Genomic DNA, 20307 nt, shown 5'->3' on the forward strand with positions numbered 1-20307 from the left:
CCCTGGCCTTCGCAATTACTCCTCTGTCCATGGTTCGTATACAGTTCTCATCTGGATTGAAGTATTACCTGAAATTCTTCTACAACTTTATGAAAATGGAAAATTGTAATTATCTACGCCCCCTTATGTTTGCATCTTTATCTTGCCGAAAGGTATAAAGCAATAAATGTAACACAGAAACGAATTCAGTGGGATGTGCAAAATAACTTTAAGAGAGTTCAAAAACAAAAACACGTAAAAGGTCATAAACGAGAATCCACTATGCCACATAGAAGAGAGAGCGATTAGAGGGACAGTGTTTATAATGTTCTGTATGGGCGTTGGGGTAGGGGAGAGTGGGTGATGATCTACCTGCTAACGTTTTAGAAGAAAATAATAATTCTCCACCCCGATTATTTGAATAATTGAACTTCCTTGAATAGAACGCCATGTCTCCGGAACTATATGTCTTACTGTTTTGCTAGTGCATTCAGTGGTATATGTGGATATTGTCTGCAAGGTGTGTTGCGAATAGAGTTAGTAGTAAAGAAGCAGTAAATTAACAAGACATGCTTCACATTATAGTTTAACTGTATAAAAAATAAAAAATCTAGTTATCTATATCCTTTTATACGTTTCATCACTTTCTGGGAGGCATCAGCGAAAAAAGTTTCATAAGGTTTTGACATTATGTGATAAGTCAGCGGAAATTCGATAAGTGCTTCCATTCTCAAATACGAGATGAATGTATTCCTGGTAATGTGCGTGCCGTGAGTGGCATTGCCTCAAGACATATACTCTGTTTCCAACTTGAATTTTGTATTAAATTTTCAATAAAATACTGTTATATTCTTAAGAAAAGATTCAGTATCGGTAGTCTACATTTTTTTTTAAATTCGGTCAATAACTTTATGAAATACTGTAAATAAATTTTTTTTCCGTCGAAGCGTTTAGAGAGGGAACCTGCCAGTAGAACTGTGTATCTCAGTAAGCCGTTTAGTAGTATGGGTGGCAGAGAGTTGGAAGACTCCTGTGAAACAAGGTGAAATTTGTTCGGAATACCTAAAATCACGAGGCGGTGGGGGGGGGGGGGGGGGGGGAGGGCGGGGTACGGCAGTTTAATGACTATTCAAGTTAGTGTATCAGGAATTATGAGACAGCAGACATCCCATTGGGCTTTCGTGAGAATATCACTCACACATGCCTATAGATAATAGCGGAGATAAATCCAACAAATCTCATAGAATCAGTTTGACAGCCTACTCGTTCACAGTAATGCATGAAGCTAATGAAAATAAAATAGAGAATCTGTTAGGCCTTAGGAACGACATTGGCACCAAGCAAGCAGTTCTGACTTTGTGGTTGAAACGGGAAGAAGATACATTCACAGACATTTTCTACCTAGAAACAAGTTTTGGATTTTTAAGCTGGTGTTTCTTACATGACTGAAATGGTAAGAAAATTTGGTATGTGCTCCAGATAATGACGGGTGATATACAACATGTTTAAGAATGAAGAAGGTATTATAAGAGCCGGCCGATGTGGCCGAGCGACTCTAGGCGCTTCACTCCGGAGCTGCGCTCTGCTAGGGTCGCAGGGTCGACTCATGCCCCGGGCATGAATGTGTGTAACGTCCTTATGGCTCTGAGCACTATGGGACTTAACATCTCAGTTCATCAGACCCCTAGAACTTAGAACTACTTAAACCTAACTAACCGAAGGGCATCACACACATCCATGCCCGAGGCAGGATCCGAACCTGCGACCGTAGTGGTCGCGCGGTTCCAGACTGAAGCGCCTATAATCTCTCGGCCACCAGCGGCCGGCAATGTCCTTATGTTAGTTAGGTTTAAGTAGGTCTACGTCTAGGGGACTGATGACCTCAGATGTTAAGTCCCATAGCGCTTGAAGCCATAATAATATAATTAGAATGGAAGGTCGCGAGAGAAGCGCTCCGTTTGTGAAGCGTGTGAGACAGGGATAAAATTTTCCCCTTTGTTGTCCAATCTGCATATTTAAGAAGCGATGACGAAAATAAAAGAAAAGGTATCAAACACGATTAAAATTCAGTTTAAAAGAATACGAGACGATTTTCTGCTGTCATGCCTATGCTGTGTGAAACAGAGCAAGATTTGCCGAAGTTATTGGATGAAATTATGGTAGAGTATGCGTTCAGAGTAAAACAAATAATAATAATAGAGTATTGAGTGAAAGAATAAATGAGATTAAGAACAAAATGCTAAAATTAGGGCCACGAAGCAGAAGAATTGAAGCAGGAATGCTACACATAAGCAAAAGAATGCTGGATAGACGAAACATATGATGTAGGCTAGAAAATTCACATAGAGCATTCCTCGCAAAGTTCAGTCTACATATCAGAGAAATAAATTTCTACAAACGTTTTTGAAGCGTAGAATAGTGTGCGTCGTCTGGAAAAGAAGAGAGTCGAAGCTTTTAACATGTGGTGGTATAGTAGTTTGCTGAGAACTGAACACACTGATCAAATAAGACTTGAGGAAGTCCTCCTCAGATTTTGAGGTGAGAGGAACATTTGGAAAACATTAACAAAACGAACTGAGAAGCTAATACACTGAGGTGACAAAAGCCGCGTGGTGTCTCCTAACATCGCGTACTGCAGCTTCTCGACATGGCGTGGACTCAACAAAGGCGTTGGAAGTGCCCTGCAGGAATATTGGGCCACGCTGCCTCTATAGCTGCCCGTCATTGCGAAAGCGTTACCGGTGCAGGATTTCGTGCACGAACTGACCTTTCTGTTATGTCCCATAAATTTTCGACGGGATTCACGCCGGGCGATCTGAGTAGCCAAATCATTTGCTCGCGCTGTCCAGAATTTTCTTCAAACCAAACTCGAACAATTGTGGCTCGGTGACACGGTACATTGTCTTCCATAAAACTTACCCCATTGTTTGGGAACGTGAAATCCATGAAAGGGTCTCCAAGTAGCCGAACAAAACTATTTTGAGTCGATGATCGATTCAGTTTGACGAGAGGAGCCAGTCCATTCCCTGTAAACACAGCCCACATCATTATGGAGCCATCACCGGCTTGCACAATGTCTTGATGACAACTCGGGTCTGAATCGGGACTCATCTAACCAGGCAACGGTTTTCCAATATTACAGGGTCCAAGGAGAGGCTTCGCAGGCAATATCGTGCTTTTAGAAAAGGCATTCGGGTCCGTCGTCAGCTGCCATAGGCCGTTAGCACAAACATTTCGCAGCACTGTCCTAACTGATACGCGCATCGTACGTTCCACATTGATTTCTGCGATTATTTCACACAGCATTGCTTGTCTATTAACACTGACAACTCTCTCGGTGGTTAGGTATAGGCCGTCGGCCAATACGTTGTCCTTGGTGAGAGGTAATGCCTGAAATTTAGCACTCGGCAGCCTCTTGGCACTATGGGTCTCAGACTACTGAACTCCCTAACGATATCTGAAATGGAATGTCCTATGCGTCCAGTTGCAACTACCATTCCGCGTTCGAAGTCTGTTAATTCCCGTCTTGCGGGCGTAATGACGTGGGAAACTCTTCATGAATCACTTGAGTACAGATGACAGCTTCGCCAATGCGCTGCCCTTTTATACCTTGTGTAAACGACACTACTACCGTCTCTATAGATGGATATCACTATTCCATGGCCTTTGTGACCTCAGTGTACAAGATGTATAACTGTCTGGAAATTGCAGTCGTTTCACTAGAGTGAGCAGTAGATGGCAGATCTAAGAGAAGAGAGAGCTTGAAATATACTATTGTAAGTTGAAGAGAATGAGTTGGAGAGGAAATCAATGAGGGTCATCTTAAACTATTTCGAAGACTGGGAACCTTAATCAATCACTGGAAGTTACCGGAGCATCATTGAGACTTATTTCTGAGCAACATTATTTCAGCGTAGTTTTAAAATAACCGCACAGTTGTTTTTGGTCACAGTATGATCAGTAACTGATGCTTATTTATCGCCACCGAAGAAACACACACCCGTATTTCTACTCTGTCGTCATAGTACTATTAATTTTGGCATAACATTTTCCATTTGGAGTTTGTTGTGTTATCTCATTTGCTCACTTAAAATCTTCTTAAGTTCCGAAGTCAATATGCAATCGTTGTAGTACCGTAGCACTTTGGGAATTTCATCGTTTCCTGCAGGTGACATCACTGATGATCACCTTTTTTTGTCATTACACACCCGTTGTTATCTTAGATATGTAGTAGTTTCTTAGTCCATATTTGATCTTCTCCCCAATATCCTGAAATATTTTCCATTACGGGGGCGTATATCTAGGAGTCTCGTTTCCTGGGGATCGAAAAGACTTCTCTCTGTCACAAATTCCCGTTGGTAGCCCTCTGTGGCAGATTCGTATGTATTGGCATCTCTTTATGGGTACATGAGACAGCCAGCAATAGAGCAGGCGGTACATGAAGCTAAGCCATTATGTAGCTTCTGTGAATGATCCTTTACATGAACATGTAGTAACAATGGTAGCTTATTGAACGAGCTCATGCAACTCTTAACTCCCATTGCATGTCTAGTACTGCTTTAGCAGTCATATGGGCTATTGGACTTTAAGGCTAGATGTGAGGACTACACGTGACATTTCTTGCTGTTTCGAACAGAGAAAAGACGCCACTGTACACAACCAGCGTTCGCCTTGCTCGCTAAACCCTACTGTTCTGAACGCTGTAGTGTGAGGTCCTACTAAACTGGGAACCAGCCTGGCAGCTGTCATATCCTGGCCATCAGCTACGCATTAGCTTTGATTTCCTGCTGTCTGTCTAATTAAGTCCGGAATCCTGAGTAATCACAATGACATAAGTAAAGACAAGACATGTTGGAAATAAGAGAACACAATTCAAATGAGCACCGTATTCAAACTGAGTAGTTTATCTATGGAACTTCTGGGCCACGGTATATGTACTTGTGACGTCACACGTCAGACATACCCTTCTGAAATGGGATAGTGCTTTCGAAAATAAGGTATTACAGCTCAGTGCACAAGTTAAATGTGATACAAAAACTCTATCTTGATTCATGTGCAATAAAGTGTTGTGAAACCCGTTGGATCTTTTTTGATACACCCTGTATTAGGATCCCTGTTTTGAAGGATGTTGCGATATGCTACTATTTTAACGTTTCTCATGTGGGACAAGACAATCGGTGATGAGATTAACATTCTTGTAGAAAGCTTCAGCTATTGATGATTAGTTCATTATCTTCATTTTGCATTTAATTTTTTTACTATCTAACGTAACTGTGACTTTTAACTACTATCATTAAATGAAAAATAAATAAGGAAAAAATCAGACAGATATTAACATTAGCATCAGTGGTTTATGTGTTTTTCACTTTTGTCCATAAGCGTTTAGTTGCTGTCGCATCCTAAAAGAATCCACCTTTCGTTGCCCTGTGATGTCTGGACGTGGAGGGATACTAACACTCAAGGAAAAGTAAGACGTATTTAAGTAGACAAGTACAGCATTTCAGCTACAGTGTAATCTGGAGACAATTATAGTATCCCCGTGAACAAAGCAATAAAAATCTTCTGCTAATTTTTTCAGAAACGACGTAGTAATTTCCGAGACTACGAGTGGAGGTAGGAGTGGGAAGAAGGGAGAAATGACTGCCCCAGATGAAAGCGCCAGCCTTATTCTGGAGGGCCCTCGTCTTTGTGAAAGAATAACAAGTCGACGAGCATCCTCAGAGCGTAAAGCAGCGTCCTCCGAGAGCTCAGGTGAGGTCCTCGGGGCGCCTGGGGACACTGGGCCAATTTTAGGCGGCCTCTCGCGCCCGCGATTGCATTTTTCCGAAAGCTGTCGTTTCTGTGAAGTAATTGTCGGCAAGGAGCGTGCAGGATCAAGTGCCTTTCTACGGCTAATCCATTACAGTCATCTCTAATGGTTCAACAACCGCCTTATAGTGACACACACATAACCAAAAGCATCAACTAATTGAACCCATTGTCTGGATAGGCAATACGTTTTATGAGATTGTGTTTCAGAGTGTAAGGGACATCAGAACTAGCGAGGTCAATAATACTTAGTAATAACATGCTCTGCCTATAGAATGAAGGAGAATGCATCACAGACAGCGACTGGAAAAAATCACTAATTATAAAGACCGCCTGGTACTGCCAAATGTGTATCGCTAGGACTTAGTCTCATGCTTATTGATGCAAGAACCACACGCCGACTCCATTTTTTCGTTAAAATATAATAGCGGCTTTTAACATTAGGTACTGTATTATCAGTGCAAAATCAAGTAAGGATGATGTAGGAGTAAATCTAATAATGAATAAAAAAACAGTAGCTGAGCCACTATGAAAAGCATTGTGAACACTCTATCGATGTCAAGACGACACAGAGTTAACGCATACAACAATACTAGAATTTTGTATGTCTACTAACTACGTAGATGACGAATACATTGAAGGAATGTTTGATGATACTAATGAAATTATTCAGATTGTTGAAAGAGATCAAATTATTGTTGTAATGACCGACTGAAAATCCATAAGTGGAAAGAAACAGTTGGCGAAAGCGCAGGAGATCTAGAGAAAGGAGTGAATCGGTAGGCAGTGTAACGCGGTGGATGTGAGCGATTTATAAGGAAGATTTTGCAAGTAGATAAAGAATTAAGCTGTCAATGGCCACGCAATAGTGTCAGCTACCTACGCTTCTCGTAATACTCCAAAAAAAGATATTACCTTGTCCTGATCCTCAGCTGAGAAAAATAACCGCCCCTCTCCATCGATACAGTACTTTCATTTTATGTAACAGCAAGCTGATGGGGTAACACTGACAAAGATTTACTTTCAGAGTTTCAAGGTTCCATAACTCAGTTTGCAGTTATGTTTTCCTGGAATAAACTACTTGCTCTAATATGAAATAAAATTACTATTAAGAAAGTCACTTAACTATCTCGCAGTAGTCTTAAACACTGTACCACTACTACTCAAATCTCATATATATATATATATATATATATATATATATATATATATATATATATATATATATATATCAGCAAATAGTTGCGTCCCCACATTCTCCTAAATTAATCTCACGCTGTCTGGCAATCTGGCAATAGATCGTCATGTGAAAAAGAAAGCTTGATAGTTCTCCTGCATCTTAATTGGATCGTACTCCATGACGAGTGGACCTTGGATGTAGTTCACAGTTTTATGGAGAAGAAAGTCCTATATTGAGAAAAATATTTTACCAGATAAGTATATGCTACCCATCTCCTCTTTCTTAACAATCTGCGCCTCCCATTTTGTATGTATATAATGAAAAACTATGAGCTGACAGAGAATTCCCCAGTACACAAAATTTCACAACAACTGTGGTATCGCATACATACTTTATGCCAGAAAGGGAAGAGTTAAAATGCGCTCGACACGTTGGTTTATTTAGGTCTTACTAGTCTAAAGATAGCTTTAATAAAGTCCTGGACAGAGAAAAAAATATGTTTCCCCAGCTGCAGTACAATACCTATGTCTTCAGTCTTGGATGCTATGTTAATAGTGATTGTTTACCTCTTCGGTGGTAAAGTACCACCATTTGGTTCTGCCTCCCATCATTACCAAAAGTTTGCTTAGAACTATAACTATATACGTCCAATACTGATTTTGAAATGCAATTTGTTCACAAAGAATAACTTGTACTTCAGCGGAGCTACGGAACTGTATGCATAACATAGAATTCCATCAAGAAATAGTTACAGTTCACCTGTCAGTCCTTTCTCTTAATAACCACTGTTTGATACGACCTTCCACCATTAACAAACGTTCCGTTAAAACTGGCCTTCTATGGCATATACATCTCATTCAGATTTTGAAATGCAGTTTACTCACAGGTATGAAGAATAACTTGACACCAGCAAAGCTAAGGACTCGAATACATAACATAGAAATCCATCAGGAGAGAGTCAAAATTTCCCCTACAAACCCCTCTCTTCACTGGAGTATTGCTGTGTGATATCTACTCCCCCCGCCCCTCCCCCCCCCCCCCCACCAAAAAAAAAAAAAGAATACCGAATGTTCCATTATAACTACAGTCTTCTAAAGGTGTGTGCACCACTTCCTGATTTTGAAATACAAATTGCATAGGAAGAACAGCCAGTAGTACAGACGAGTGACAGAACTCGATGGGTAATCTAGATTTCCACGTAGTTTACATGCAAATGACTAAAAATTACAGGCAGTCAGCCAATAGTTTATAACCTTTGCTCAGTCGTGATTGTCTGGAAGGTTTGTATTTCTACACCAGTCAAATTTCGTGTCCTCTTACTACCACAGAATAATAGTAGAGCTACACGTCTTTTACAATCAAAGGAGCTAATCCTCAGCCAGTTATACTTTGTAGCAAGAATGTACTTGTTGCAGTGGGCTGATTGTTATATATTAAAAAAAAATAAGATGCAGACAAGCTGTAAGATACACAGCATCTCTATCGACTTAGCGGCAGCATCTGTGGCCTACCACACAGTGTTGTGATATGGACGGTATTTTCACAGACCACCTCTTTGGTCATCTCAGAGGATCTCCCTGTGTGTATCTCTAATGCAATGTAAACTATGCAGAAGATTCAAAGCACCAAGTTGTCATCTCTGAAGTATCAAGCAAGTAAATTTGCATACAGTGATACCGGAAAAAGAGGATAAAATTGTGATAACTGACTAGCAATTACGCAAAGGCCAAGTATTAATGTAGTTGCTAATGTAAGTCATGTAGACTAAATATGAATTGTTACTACAATGTAGCCGGTTACCGGGATGATAACCAGTTTCTTGTATGAATTCATCTGCATTTATTACCGTCAATTGTGATATTGTAGTGGAGGTAACCTATTTGTCTGCTTTATAATCTAGCACTGTACCAGCCGAGCTATAATCTCTCTACATCTGTAGAGGGCTTATGGATTGGGAATAACATTAGTGCTTCTCTGGTAATCTCCATCTTGTTCACAGAAATCTGATTTGGGAGTAGGTAGTCGCACATCTCCATTTTGTTGAAAATCATAGCAAAGTCTTGCATTAATCCACAAAGCTGATGCAGTGCTCTAGGCACCGGATCCATTAGAAGGTGTATATCACCGTTGGATAAACCTATTTCATATTACATAGCTAAAGCTGTATTATATTTCTTGAAATGGTTTCCAGCTTCTGCTAAATTTGTTTGATACGTCTGTTGCTGATGCAGTACTGCCGATGTGTTGGTGAACATGGCGGTTTTCTCTTTCCACTATTAAAGCACATAAATATGAGGTGTCATTCCTCCCCTACATATTTAGTGCTTTTGCCACAAATTACGATTATTAACATTGCGTAATACAGTTTCCTGTATTCCCATTTTTCAAAATTTCTTCCACATCTTACATATTTTTTCCCATTTTTTCGACATTTTTTACTTCTTTCTGAATTCTCTGTACAAATATACAAGGACACTTGTGGTCTTATTGCTTATCCTACCCTTCGTAAGCATATAATAGTGATATGGATTTCCTGACCAAGCCAGAGAGAATATAGTAAGTGTCTAGAAGGTCACTTGTTTCCCTTTTTCTTCCAAATGTCAACCTAGAAAAAAATATTTGTCAATACACAAAGCTAACTGTCAATAGCAACCATTATAAACGCAGAAAAACACAGGGATTGAATTGGAGGTACAATGCTGACTTTAGCTATTTATACATCTTTATGCCTACTGAATCTGACAAAATTTCACTCCAATAATTATACCATCCATTTCTACTTTCCTGTGTATTAATAACGAAGAATAAAGTCCAATAATGGCAGTCAAACCTTCGTATATACTCTAAAGTTACAACATATATAAAACAGATGCAAAAAATGTTCGAAATATTGATTGACTGGGTAAGATGATGATACTGAGATGATATTTACACTCCTGGAAATGGAAAAAAGAACACATTGACACCGGTGTGTCAGACCCACCATACTTGCTCCGGACACTGCGAGAGGGCTGTACCAGCAATGATCACACGCACGGCACAGCGGACACACCAGGAACCGCGGTGTTGGCCGTCGAATGGCGCTAGCTGCGCAGCATTTGTGCACCGCCGCCGTCAGTGTCAGCCAGTTTGCCGTGGCATACGGAGCTCCATCGCAGTCTTTAACACTGGTAGCATGCCGCGACAGCGTGGACGTGAACCGTATGTGCAGTTGACGGACTTTGAGCGAGGGCGTATAGTGGGCATGCGGGAGGCCGGGTGGACGTACCGCCGAATTGCTCAACACGTGGGGCGTGAGGTCTCCACAGTACATCGATGTTGTCGCCAGTGGTCGGCGGAAGGTGCACGTGCCCGTCGACCTGGGACCGGACCGCAGCGACGCACGGATGCACGCCAAGACCGTAGGATCCTACGCAGTGCCGTAGGGGACCGCACCGCCACTTCCCAGCAAATTAGGGACACTGTTGCTCCTGGGGTATCGGCGAGGACCATTCGCAACCGTCTCCATGAAGCTGGGCTACGGTCCCGCACACCGTTAGGCCGTCTTCCGCTCACGCCCCAACATCGTGCAGCCCGCCTCCAGTGGTGTCGCGACAGGCGTGAATGGAGGGACGAATGGAGACGTGTCGTCTTCAGCGATGAGAGTCGCTTCTGCCTTGGTGCCAATGATGGTCGTATGCGTGTTTGGCGCCGTGCAGGTGAGCGCCACAATCAGGACTGCATACGACCGAGGCACACAGGGCCAACACCCGGCATCATGGTGTGGGGAGCGATCTCCTACACTGGCCGTACACCACTGGTGATCGTCGAGGGGACACTGAATAGTGCACGGTACATCCGAACCGTCATCGAACCCATCGTTCTACCATTCCTAGACCGGCAAGGGAACTTGCTGTTCCAACAGGACAATGCACGTCCGCATGTATCCCGTGCCACCCAACGTGCTCTAGAAGGTGTAAGTCAACCACCCTGGCCAGCAAGATCTCCGGATCTGTCCACCATTGAGCATGTTTGGGACTGGATGAAGCGTCGTCTCACGCGGTCTGCACGTCCAGCACGAACGCTGGTCCAACTGAGGCGCCAGGTGGAAATGGCATGGCAAGCCGTTCCACAGGACTACATCCAGCATCTCTACGATCGTCTCCATGGGAGAATAGCAGCCTGCATTGCTGCGAAAGGTGGATATACACTGTACTAGTGCCGACATTGTGCATGCTCTGTTGCCTGTGTCTATGTGCCTGTGGTTCTGTCAGTGTGATCATGTGATGTATCTGACCCCAGGAATGTGTCAATAAAGTTTCCCCTTCCTGGGACAATGAATTCACGTGTTCTTATTTCAATTTCCAGGAGTGTATTTCTGGAGACGTACTTGCAACTAGGAGTGGCTACAGCACCTCCTATCCAGAGGTTTTTGCCACTAATTTGGACAATCGTCACGAACAAAAGGCATTTGCGGACGGTATCCATATTGGTACACTTTATGCATCACAAGCATTGGAAGATGTAGGGACAGCTAGTAACCAATCTGAAACTGCTCTTTGTGAAGTGTGGATTAGTTGGGGGCATGCTTCTCTAAGCAGCCATCGAACCACTTTGCCATATAGTCAATAATTCCTGTGTCGGATCACCACGCAACTCCAACGAATTGACTTCGAGGAATGGCAGGTGTTTGCTGACAATCATTCATTCCATGACAGTGGAGCAGGACTGGTGTTAATCTGCTATCTGCTACACACCATAGGGGGGTACGCAGGTGTTACGAATCTAGCGCCGTACATACACTAAAACCATCTCAGAAAGCAGTGGTATTTTGAAAGCTGTTTAATTCCCTAAGCCACATATAAATCACACAGAGCTTTGTCAGAGAGTTTAATTGGATGAATTCGTGTAATGTTCGTATAGGAGCTGGACATATCCTATTATAGTCGAAATCTGATACCATGCAGGTACTATACTAAGCGCAGTATAATTAAAATTAATAGTTTCCCTGATCACTGTTCTGGAGAACTAAATATCTGTTTATATTATCACAATTAAGAAACTATTCTCTTCGAAATACACAGCAAATTACGTCTTTCTGGTTTCGAAAGGCAGTTACACTATTGTCGTCAGCAGCTCTATTCCTGTAACTGTTATAACACAATTTGACAATTGTTCAACAGGGCAGCGGGTACTTCGTATAGATATTCTGCTGATAATATTACGAGACGCCTATTTGTGTATGATAAAGAGTATAGTTGCAGTGCTTGTCAAAGTGCACCTTGTTAGTCAGTAAGTTTTAACTAAGTGTAGTGATAGGCAGATTGCTATTAAGGAAATTGCTTCGAGGTTACCGCTGCAGATAGAACAGATACATGTTGTTCCACCCCAAATACAATATCGAAGTCATTCATTGTCAAATAGCATGCGAGAAAAACGGACAATGCGCAAAATATTTACATACCCAGCTGTTCTACATGTAACACTGTTAATCACAAGAGACTTCCAATTTTTATATCTACCTTTGGCCCCATCTATCTCTCTTATCTTGTTCCTATGGCTTCTGTGTGCGATATACGATGCCGGGATAGCGTTATCGTGCAGCCTATCTCAAACACATGTGACCTAAAATTACCTAGAACAGTTTCACGAGACTTATGTTGCTCCTCTTCCCTGGGACCCTGATTTACGGTAGAGATGCATACATATATGTTCGAACATTCGCTCGAAAATCCTGCGTACATGTCCCAGCCTCGGCAGTCGCGATATTTTTTATTACGATCTGCGCTTCGACTAGAAGAGACATCCCATAGTAATGTCCACTAGAAAGTGTGTAGATATTAACGTGAAGCATTGTAAGGTGTTATACTAAGAAATGCTAACTAAGGTTGAAAAGAGGAATAAGTATAGGGAGGACTACAGTAATTTAGGACGCCTGTGTCGAAAGACAATATGAAACAAAATTTCGTTCTGAAGGAATTTTGTTCGTAATGGGAACAATCATGAACAGCAGTTATATTCCTACAGCCCTCAGAAGAAGACAGTACTTAGTTTTTTCTTCATATTGCTCTTTTCCAGACAGAATGTCAGAATCTAAATCTAAAAAAAGGAATACTAATTAAAATAGCATATGATTCTCAGGCTCAAATATTGAATCAGTCATTACTCAAGAGGTAACTGTTGAATGCTATTTGTTTTCTCATATAAGTGCTGCTTCGGATGAAGGCCATGAAATTGTTCTTCAGGCAGCAGCATGCAGCTCGTTGCTTGAAGAACAACGTAATGGTGGTGATGATGATGACGATCATGGTGATTTAGGTAATGATGCTTAATTTTCAACTTTTGTGGTCCTGTCTTTCTCAGTTGCGCATAATATTGCGGAATTTTGATAATTTTTACTTTTTGGACCGTCTGACTAAAACTGAATCAAACACAGTTTCCGCGCCATACGCATTTCGCCTTTATTCTCTGAAAGGCATCTGCAGCAGCCAGCAACATGTACGTATTTTCCCTATAAGTTTCAATTTTGGGGCAGTTTACCTACAGGTTATAAACAGTTCTGGTGTTTGATTCTTGCTATGATGTTGTAATATTTTAGATTCTACTGACAGGTTGGGTGGGCATCATACGTAGAAAATCGCCCATGCAATTTGTAAGTAGAATTTAAAATATTACTACTTCATAGCAAAAACCAACCACCAAAACTGTTTATAACCTATAGGTATATTTCCCCAAAATATAAACAAAATAGTAAAAATATGTACATATTCCAGACCACTGAAGATGCCTTGTACAGAATAAAGGCGAAACGCCTATGGCACGAAAATTGTGTTTCATTCCGTTGTAGTCAAACGGTCCGAAAAGTAAAAGTTATCAATTTACTGTAATAATGCCTCAGGAAAAATAAGCAATGAAACAGCTAACATATCTATTACTCCAAATATTCTATGGAGTAAACTCCCGTTATGCAAATTAAAAAGCATGTACACAACTTGGGGAAATTTATAGCAAGACTGCCATGATGCATAATCACTTACACCCCTAATTATACTTGGTATTCATTTATTTCTCTAGCCATCGTGGATGAAATTATGAGATGCACAAACTCAGAGGCGAGAAGAGTTTGTGTACCAACCAACTAGTGTGAAGCTACTATAGACTACTAGAGACAAAATGTTCGCATTCTATGGAATATTGCGTCGTATTGAAGCAGATAAAGGCTGGGGAATTCCAGTCAGGGACCTTTTCCTTTGATAGTTTTCCGACCCATGACACATATCTACAATGTCTGTGAGTCGATTTGAGGTAATAAGACGATTTATTTGATTTGATGACAATAGAATAAGAAGGGTTAGTTGCAAACTGATAAAGCTATTGCTGTATTCTACGTACGCAAGTGTTCATAGGACAATGTATGAAAACAATGATACTTAAAATTAATTTTACGGTGGATGAACAACTAGTTCCAGCCAGGCGGCGTTGGAGATTTGTGTTAGGCTTGCCAAGCAACCCTAGAAAGCATGGAATGATATTTATTCTGTATGTGGGAAGCTGCAACTAGTTATGCCATTGATTTGATTGTGTACAAATTAAGAGACCGAGACGATTCAACCCCAGAAAAAATTGGGCCTTACCACGGTGAAGACCTTAGCAGTCAATATTGCCGGTAAGGACTGAAATGTTACTGTAGATCATTGTTTTACGGGAGCAACATTGACTGGACATGTCTTGAGTAAATCCGTAGCTGTTGTACGAACAGTGAGGATGAATAAAGCAGAAATTCCAAAAGAAATGAAGCCAAGTAGCAATGGACAAGAAAATTAAAGTCTGTTGGCATTTACGAAAGAAATGGCAGTCGTTAGCTTTGCACCAAAGAAAAATAAGTGCGTAATCCTTCTAAGTACCATGCATAGTTATAACTGTAGAAGAAACAATATCCAAAACGAAAGCCTAATATTCTGAAATTTTATAGGTAAACGAAGGGTGGTGTGGATGTTATGGATCAGCTAGTGCACAGACATAAAAAGATGAACTTAACGATGGCCCATGCCTCTCTGGTGCAACATGACGGACGTACGTACTTTAAATTCCTTTATACCTTACGCAACACAACAACCGATATATCACGAAGGGCTTATATATAAAAGAGACTTGTCATCAAGAAACTTTCAGTGGAATTCATCCAACCGTTTATGATCAGATTTAATCCCTTTCTACAGAAACCCATGTACTAGGGTGTTGCGAAGTTCATGACTATCCGTTAAACAAAAAACATCAGTAGCAACAACAACAGTGTGATGGGTCATCATAAGAGGTGTTCACTATGTCCTACTTCAAAGGACCTAAAATCAAAGACAGTGTGCTTTAAGAACAGGAGGCAAGTGTGCCAGGACCATAGCAGTGTGGTGTGCAACAACTTTAAAAACTCTTTTTTGTTTAGTGATTTGTTCTTTGTTAACACAATAGTCAGCCACTTGTGAACAGTTTCTGATAAATAATGCTGGTGGGTACGCTTCAGTTTTCATATTGAAATTTATTCGAAGAAAATTATTCAGGAGGCACTCTTTTTAACTTATTAAAGACATATACTCTTTTCAAATCAATATAACTATTAAAAACAATGATAAATTTTGAAACAAAATGTTCTTGCATGATATTATCCACAAAATACGTCATTTCATTCATAATCCCATATTAGACGTAATAGATCCTACGAACGTTCTGCTTTAAATGTACAAAAGATGTAGGTCATTCATTGAAGGGTTGATAGCGACGTACGTGTTACTGAAAATATTCTCGGCATTTAGAGAGAAACGTTATAAAGAATATTACAGCATTTACCACACCCTGTCTCTTATCGAGTTACAATGCTTTCAGCAGCGAACGAGTGATAATTGTAAGCGTGCGAATTGCTGAAGTCTACTCCGGTTACTAACACGTTTTAATGGCCAGACAACAAGCAAGTTTGGGGAGTATGTCCCGTTTCGTTGCGAAGAAATCGGCAGTGTACGGTTTGCTAAGTCTACAAGGACAGCAGCTACACTATCTCTCTCTCTCTCTCTCTCTCTCTCTCTCTCTCTCTCTCTCTCTCTCACACACACACACACACACACACACACACACACACACACACACACAAACACGCGCGCGCGTGAGCGCCCACACCCACATTCATCAAATGTGTGAAACACTTCCGGCAGTTGCTGGCGGCCAAGACGTGTTGAGTCCCGTCCATTGCAAATACTGGAATGGGTTGATTGCAGTTCCTTGGGGACAGAATGTGTTACAACAGTATACACGGGAAAGTCAATATTCATGGACGTGTCACGAAAATTTCTTCGAAGCAAAAAATTTAGTAAACAAGGGCTCTGAAACAAATAAATTGAGACCAATGGGAGGTCCTTTATCTTCAATAATGTGAAAAAAAGTCTCTTCTGTTGAAAGCTCTTTGCTTTTCATATTTTTTGAGGACGTGGTATGGACCACAACAATAAAAAAACTGTCAAATCAACATGGGCTCTAAAATGAATATCTTAAGAGCTATGAGCACTTATTCATCTTCGCTACTGTGAAACACTTCTCTTCTGTAGAGTACAAGTCTGTAGGATATTTTTTTCACAGTTTGGTGTGTACCACCAACTCTCAGAATACGGAAAGCAAAGAGTTTTCTGTAGAAGAGAACTATTTCACAAAGTCGGAGATGAAGACGAGCGCATGTCTTAAAGTATGCATTTGAGAGCCCAAGTTTTCTGGACTCTTTGCGCCGAATGATCCCACCTGGCACATTGTGTATACATGAGGTAGAAAGTTGATGCCACCCCACTTAGGAGTGTCTTCGGCTGTCTCCAACATTCATGCCTGGATTCTGTAGCCAGGCAGCTGCTGCCTCTGGTGAAACCAGACGATGAGCGGGCTATTAACAGAGTGGCACCTGAGCACTGGAACGGGTACGTTGGACTCGTCCTTGCATTTTTTGCTTTCTTTAAATAAGGTGCAATGACGATGGTGGTGGCGGCAATTGTTTGAAATGTAAATTTACATTTCTTCTTCATACAGTTATTAAGGCTCATCAAACCAGCCTCTCTTGTATTTCTAAAATCTGAATTTACATACACGCGGAATCACGACGAGAGGTCAGCGCTAGCGCAACAAGTTGGGCACATGATATTCATTGGATTGTTGCCTGTAAACACATGCCACATCAGTGCTCTTCGAAGAGAGTCATATTCAACTGTAGCCAAGTGGACATGATCAGCGCAGTGGTCGGACAAGATATGCCACTACTCCAGAAATAATTGCAAAAGTGCACAATATGTTCATGGACGATCGCCGATTGAAAGTGCGTGAAATTGCTCACGCTTGCCAGATGTCATCTGAAAGGGTATATCACATTTTAACTGAAGAAACCGGAATGAAAAAAATCATCTGCGAGATGGGTGCCGCGACTCTTGACGAAGAATCAAAAATGTTTGCAGTCAACATGGCAAAATTACAGGTACTAAGTTATAAATTGCTGCCAGACCCGCCTTATTCACGTGATGTGGCTCCATCAGACTTCCATCTCTTCCCAAAACTGAAAATTATTCTTGGCACACGAAGATTCACATCAAACGAAGAATTGATAGCTGGAGTTGACAACTATTTTGCAGACCTGGAATAAACTCATTTTAGATATGGGGTCGAGGCACTGGAACATCGCTGGACCAAGTGCATTAATCTACAAGGGGATTACATTGAAAAATAAAAAAGTACACTACTGGCCATTAAAATTGCTACACCAAGAAGAAATGCAGATGATAAACGGGTATTCTTTGGACAAATATTTAAATGTATTATACTAGAACTGACATATGACTACATTTTCACTCAATTTGGATGCATATATCCTGAAAATCAGTACCCAGAACAACCAACTCTGGACGTAATAACGGCCTTGATACGCCTGGGCATTGCGTCAAACAGAGCTTGGATGGCGTGTACAGGTACAGCTGCTCATGCACCTTCAACACGATACCACAGTTCATCAGGATAAGTGACTGGCGTATTGTGACGAGCCAGTTGCTCGGCCATCATTACCAGACGATTTCAGTTGGTGAGACATCTGGAGAATGTGCTGGCCTGGGCAGCAGTCGCACATTTTCTGTATCCAGGAAGGCCCGTACAGGACTTGCAACATGCGGTCGTGCATTATCCTGCTGAAGTGTAGCGTTTTGCAGGGATTGAATGAAGGGCAGAGCCACGGCTCATAACACATCTGAAATGTAACGTCCACTGTTCAAAGTGCTGTCAATGGTGACCGAGACGTGTAACCAATGGCACCCCATACCACCACGCAAGGTGATACGCCAGTATGGCGATGACGAATACGCGCTTCCGATGTGCGTTCACCGCGATGTCGACAAACACGGATGCGACCATCGTGATGCTGTAAACGGAACATGGATTCATCCGAAAAAATTACATTTTGCCATTCGTGCACCCAGGTTCGTCGTTGAGTACACCATCGCAGGGGCTTCTGTCTGTGATGCAGCGTCAAGGGTAACCGCAGCCATGGTCTCCGAGCTGATAATCCATGCTGCTGCAAACGTCGTCGAACTGTTCGTGCAGATGGTTATTGTCTTTCAAACGTTTCCATCTATTGCCTCAGGGATCGAGACGTGGCTGCACAATCCGTTACAGCCTTGCTGATAAGATGCCTGTCATCTCGACTGCTAGTGATACGAGACCGTTGGGATCCAGCACGGCGTTCCGTATTACCCTCCTGAACCCACCGATTCCATATTCTGCTAACAGTCATTGGATCTCGATCAACGCGAGCAGCAATGTCGCGATACGATAAACGCAATCGCGATAGGCTACAATCCGACCTTTATCAAAGTCGGAAACGTGATGGTACGCATTTCTCCTCCTTACACGAAGCATCACAACAACGTTTCATCAGGCAAAGCCTCTCAACTGCTGTTTGTGTGTGAGAAATGCGTTGGAAACTCTCCTCATGCCAGTACGTTGTAGGTGTCGCCACCGGCGCCAACCCTGTGTGAATGCTCTGAAAAGCTAATCATTTGCATATCCCAGCATCTTCTTGCTGTCGGTTAAATTTTGCGTCTGTAGCACGTCATCTTCGTGCTGTAGCAATTTTAATGGCCAAATGGTTCAAATGGCGCTGAGCACTATGGGACTTAACTTCTGAGGTCATCAGTCCCCTAGAACTTAGAACTACGTAAACCTAACTAACCTAAGGACAGCACACACATCCATGCCCGCGGGCAGGATTCGAACCTGCGACCAAAGCGGCGTCTTTAATGACCAGTAGTGTACATTCTTCTGTTCTATTTGGAGAACTTTTGAAACCACTCTCGTATTTTCCAACTGTACTACACTGTCATGCAAAGCAGGTAATCGAATGCTATGTACCAGAAATGAGTGGGAGTAGAATGCGTGCATATCAAACTCTGTTGATTTCACATTGGAGACGATAATGGTGTGTGGTTTGTGGGGCGCTCAGCTGCGCGGTCATCAGTCACAGTCCAATTTTTTACGCAGTCCAATCTAGCCACTGTCACGAATGATGATGATGGTGGTGAAATGATGAGGACAACACAAACATCCAGTCCCCAGGCAGAGCAAATCCCCAATCCACGGGATTCGAACCCGGGACACCGTGATCCAGAGGTAGCGACACTGGAGACTAGCATCAGCAGCAGAACAGCTTGGCTGAGAACATTTTGGAAGAGGGAAGTCAATCACAATAGAAGCAAACGCTCTGGATGCTGGGGCAGGTTCTGGTCACAGGGACTTGTGGACAGAGTTCTGGCCCAAGGTTGTGGCTTTCTCTTTTGATGTCTGATTTTAGTGATCAGAACGATGGACGCTGGCTACTTTAATATTGCGTGGGGATTTTCTCATGGAAGTCTGATGTTTTGGGCAATAATGTGCCAGCTCAGCGCCGTGGCTGTGCTATTGTTTGGGACATTTAAGAGCAATGGTCTCTGAGGTCCACGGAATAACTGACAGATGGCACCAGACACAGCACCCTTATTACCATTTTCCATGGGCACCTATAGCCTGAACGCTTCCTGAGCACAACTCCAGGCAGAGGCTGTGACAGGCTGCTCGACGCTTATGACAGCACACTTTGCAGTCACCAAGGGTAATTCTTGATAAGAAATGGTACTGACACCTAGGTTGACATAGTACGTAGTGAGAGTCTGGAGGAATTTGTTGTAAAGCCATATCTGGTCAAAGGTTTGCAAACAGACCGCGACTAGCCGAGTTCTGGCACAGTGTAGCAGTTGCTCTCTGGGCGTGAGGCAGAAGAGAATTAGAGGTTGTAGGTTCCTGGCAGCAACGGGAGTGGGACA

This window comes from Schistocerca americana, chromosome 4 (genome assembly GCF_021461395.2).
Source record: "Schistocerca americana isolate TAMUIC-IGC-003095 chromosome 4, iqSchAmer2.1, whole genome shotgun sequence".
Lineage (NCBI taxonomy): Eukaryota > Metazoa > Arthropoda > Insecta > Orthoptera > Acrididae > Schistocerca > Schistocerca americana.